Source organism: Adiantum capillus-veneris, chromosome 27 (genome assembly GCF_014529385.1).
Source record: "Adiantum capillus-veneris isolate H3 chromosome 27, ASM1452938v2, whole genome shotgun sequence".
NCBI lineage: Eukaryota > Viridiplantae > Streptophyta > Polypodiopsida > Polypodiales > Pteridaceae > Adiantum > Adiantum capillus-veneris.
Genome location: NC_140957.1, coordinates 30,536,626 through 30,541,512, shown reverse-complemented (window position 1 = coordinate 30,541,512; position 4,887 = coordinate 30,536,626).

Here is a 4,887-nt window from a genome sequence, read left to right as displayed (position 1 = left end):
ATTTATAGATAGAGACAGAAAGTTGGCTCTGGAAAAAGTGGACATTAATTTATTGCTGAATCCAGATGCTGAGATCTCAGACACAATTATCTATGATTGTCTTAAGTAAGTGTTACTATCTTGCTAACTTTGAAAACTCAGATCATAGGTGTACTAACTCAGGTACACTCTCTGTAGCTTGATCAAAAGTCAACTTCCACCGCACACCCACACGGAGGTGTTTCTTCTTGATCCACAAATGTCAGTGATTATTAGACAGAATAATAGTCCATTTGGTACATTTGAGAGTTGGTTTCTCCACTGTGCTATGCTAGAAGTAATTGTCATCATCTTTCCATATGAGAACAACCATCACTGGAGTCTCATATGCCTTGATGTTGACCAACCAGCAGTGTGGGTGTTCAATTCAATAAAAGGAACCCACCCTGAAATTACGCTGTAAGTGTTATGTATCAGAAAGTTTTTCTTTTAGATATCCATGTAAATTTGAAGCCTTAAGCTAACATCTTGATACTACTTTGTGCAGTTGTATAAAGAGGCTGTTGCTTACTTATGGCAAGCTATGTGGAAGGTATGAACTATACAAGGCCCCAATCAAAGATGTACCTATCCCAAATCAAACCGATGGAAATTCTTGTGGCTTGAGATGTCTTCTCCATGCAGAATATGTCCTGCAAAGCTACTTTGCATTAAAACCTTTCATGACTAAGGTAACCATTTGGCAATGCATTCAGTCAGTTTTGGTTTTCTTTATACAAGACTTCTCACCATGTGGTCTTTCAATTTTGCAGAGTGCTTTAAAAAACTACACATATGATTATTTGCAAAGATATCGGGTAAGTCTAATACAACACCTGCTTACTATGTCGAGCCCGAGAGAACCTGAAGATAGCGGCTTGGACGACTGCACAATTGATATGACAATACATGACGTGCCACCACGACAAACCCCTGCATTAGATACAGTGGAACCACAACGGGCTGAGGGGGTCATACCAGCCGAAGATGAAAGAGCCGAGGATGAAGAAAGGTCAAATGAGCATAAGGAAGGTGCTAGTGTACAACCAGAGGGGCTTATGGAGGAGACAATGAAAGAGCCAAGTAAGCTAGTGGAGGAGCCAAAAGGGCCCATGGATGAAACCCTGGATGAGGAAAGCAGGCCTACAGATGAGCAAAAGGATATGGATGAGGAAAGCAGGCCTAGGTATGAGCAAAGTGATATGGATGAGGCAAGGATGGATGAGGAAAGCAGGCATACGAATGAGCAAAAGGATATGGATGATGCAAGCCGGCCAACAGAGGTAGAGGAAAAGACCTTGGAGGAAACCCTGAATGAGGCAGAAAGAGCCATGGGGGAGACCCTTGATGAAGATGTGAATGATGACTATGAAGATGTGAATGATGAAGCTAAAGCAGAGGATAACAACAACGACAACAACACTATAGAGACCCAGTATGGACCCTTGCTACCTGTAGATACGGTTGTTCCGGTAATGTCTATTCAAGTATGGCAAAATATGTTCAGCTTCTAACTACTTATCTGTACTTGTCAACTTTTACAGAGGTTGATTATCTTGGACCTCAATGGATTGCTGCTGATGCGTGTGCCTTTGGATATAGCAGACCCCTTCGAGGATTTGCAAACATTTCGGATGGGAACTTGTCGAGTCGTGGTTCGTCCAAGAACCAAAGAATTTATTTAGTTTCTTCTTCCGCGCTTCAGAGTTGCCGTATGGTCTTCAATGCAAAGGAAAAACTTGTCGCCACTAGTTACAATAGTTTGCGGTGTATGCGGCGCTCACACGTCAGATTTTGCCTTTTTGTATGATCAAAGAAAATGTGCTACCGTCGAGGGCCACTACCACCCTAAAAAACCACATGTACCTCTTTTGTACAAACCGTTTAGCCAAATAGATGTACCCTTTGATGAAAATAATACACTACTTATTGATGATACTCCTGAAAAAGGAGAACTAAATCCACCAGGAACAACTATCTCACCACCCTCTTTTGAGGGGCATTCCTTTGATTTTTACCTTGAAGACATTTTGATTCCATACTTACAGAAATTGTATCTCAGTCCATTGTTCACGGACGAGTTTGTACTTTCTAATGAATTAAGATGACTCTTCTATCAGGTCTTTGTCTTGCCTAACATTGAGAGAGAGAGAGAGAGAGAGAGAGAGAGAGAGAGAGAGAGAGAGAGAGAGAGAGAGAGAGAGAGATTTGACATGCTAAAGAAATGTATTTCAAGAACACTTATATTCACAGAGCACAATTGACAAATGACCTCAAAAAACTTCATGTATTGAAAGTCATTCGTATACACTTGGGTTCACAAGAATCTCTGTTACATTGACACTATTTCAACCCAACCATCCAACTTTTTGCACAAAATATCTTTTTCCCTACGCCGCAGCTAGGAAAAAGGAAAAATCTAAAATCTCCCTGTCCAGTGACTCTTCGATTATGTCGTGTCGCAACTGCAGAAGACTGCATAGCTCCCTTATTGTAGCCACCAACATTAGGCCATGCTCTTCATCAATCACTTCCACATCCACGGCAGGATTATCTTCCAAACCTGAAGAAACCTCGTCCATAGGAATGTACTTACCTCTGAGCATTTGTGATCGCATATACCAAAAGGACACTAATAGTGATTGGCTTGCAATCATGTACTTGACAACTAGAGTGTTAAGCGCGACCTCGCACCGTATGCCAATCTCTTCCTTTACATACCATCCTCTGTCAAGAAGTTTGTCACAGGATGACTCCTGAAAGTTTTTGTAACACGTATATTGTAGTTATGAAACAACTCTATGAACAGTGCAGCAGGATAAAAGTTTGCAATTCTAACCAGTTTCATGGGAATAGAGCTACGTAGAGACCTCTGGATATCCTTGTAGAGCTTACTTTGCATTGTCTCCACCATTGTTTCCTTAGGAACTGGCCAGTCCACAGTGTTCCAATTGGTTGGTAGAGGAACTTTCACCAACATGCCATTCTTATTCCCCGGGCTGAGTTGGTAGAAGTGGTCATAGAAAAATATTCCTTCATCAGCCAGGCTCTTGCTGCTTCTCCCTGAATACTGTAGAGAACAAATGTGGGCATGAACAAAAAGGAAGAGGCCTATTATGCACTCCACAGGCTCCCATTGCTCATAAGAAGAGGGATAAACATCTGCAAAATATATAACAAGAGTTAAACTAAGAGTATCAATAATTCAAAATGACAAATCTAATGTAGTTGAAATGTGAATAATGGAGACATTGCTCATAAGAAGAGGGATAAACGTTGCAAAATATATAAGAAAAGTTATAATGAGAGTATCAATAAGTGAAATGACAAATCAAATGCAGTTCAGATGTCAAGAATACTTACAATTACAACGTGGTTGATGTATATCTGACACATTTCCACCGTTTGCTATCACGTCTCGATGTGTAAATACATGATGAACAAGAACTTCCTTTATAGATCTTTTGCCAATTTCAACTTTGAAATCCAACACTCTGGTCTTCCATGCTGAGCGGTAAACATTGATAGCACTAGACCTCTTGGGTCTTCTTGGCTGCATGAGGACCCATGAACCTTTGTTTATCCTTTGTCCAACCCATTGGTTCTCTGCACTTATTGAAGTTGATATTGTAATCGAGGATATGCTACTACTTGGCCTTCTAGGCAAAGTGCAGCTGTTGGTAGTTGGTGTGAGAGACCATAAACATCTAGAGCTTCTTGGGCGAGAAGACGTGGAAGCCATAGATCTCAGAGAAAAGCTTTATTGGAGGGAGATTCACTTTGAAAGCATTCTAATGGAGGGAAAGTGTTTTAGAATTCCAATATCTTGTGCGGGCTTAATGGTCACCCTCCAGTACGTTAATGCTGATAAGAGAATATCAGCAGTGGGACCACACACACACCTAACAGCTCGGTAAAAGCAAGGAAGTTACAATGCCACAATCCTAGATTCATGAAAATTTTTAGGGTATTTTCCTATTTTTTGAGTCTTTCCACGTACTTTCCTACGTAACGTAGCCCTCTTGCTCATTGGACGCGCTCTATTTTTCTCTCTCCTTCATATGGCCCTCCAAATGACCTCTGAAATTTCCTAATGCCTTCGATAAGGTAAAAGAGGTTCTATGTCAGTTTTCAACTGTGTGCCCTCCAAATTGCAAAGATGATTTCTATGTTGCTATGATGATTGGTATTGTAGCTATTGGTGCGGGGTTGTTGCAAAAGGTAGGAAGGAGCTATAAGCCTATCTACTTCAAAAGCATGGTAATAAGTCCCAACGAGATGACCTATATTGAAGCGAAACAGTGGGTGTGAGGGCATTGGTTTTTGCTTGCAAGAATTTCAAAGTGCATCTTATTGTGCGTACGTTTTATGTGTTGATGGCTAGTAACCTATTGCATGAGTTGGTGTTGCATCTGAAGCTAGGGAAGCACATTATGAAGTGGGTATTGGAGTTTCAAGAGTTTGAATTTGAGTTAGCCTTGTGACAATCACCACTTGTCGATGTGCTCTTGACGACTCAATTTGCACACTTACCTTGCAACTTGGATTGTTGCACCACATGCTCCATAGTGAGCTTACGAGCAAATGTTGTGCAAAAGAACCAGTTGAACATCTCTTCCAAATAAATAGACTATAACATATCACCACCATGTTGAGTATTTTTAAAGTACACTTCAAAAATGTTTCCCCAATATAAGGGTGTGAGAGTGAGAGAAAGAGCGAGATGAAGAAGCTTTTTAAGAAGTTTATAAAATAAGTCAGCTTGGTGCTATATAGAGGTGAAATGTTGAGTATGTTCTTGGGTTTTCTCTAATCTCTCATGAATGTTAGTCCTTATCGATTGAGCTATTCTTGAGTATGTGTTCATTT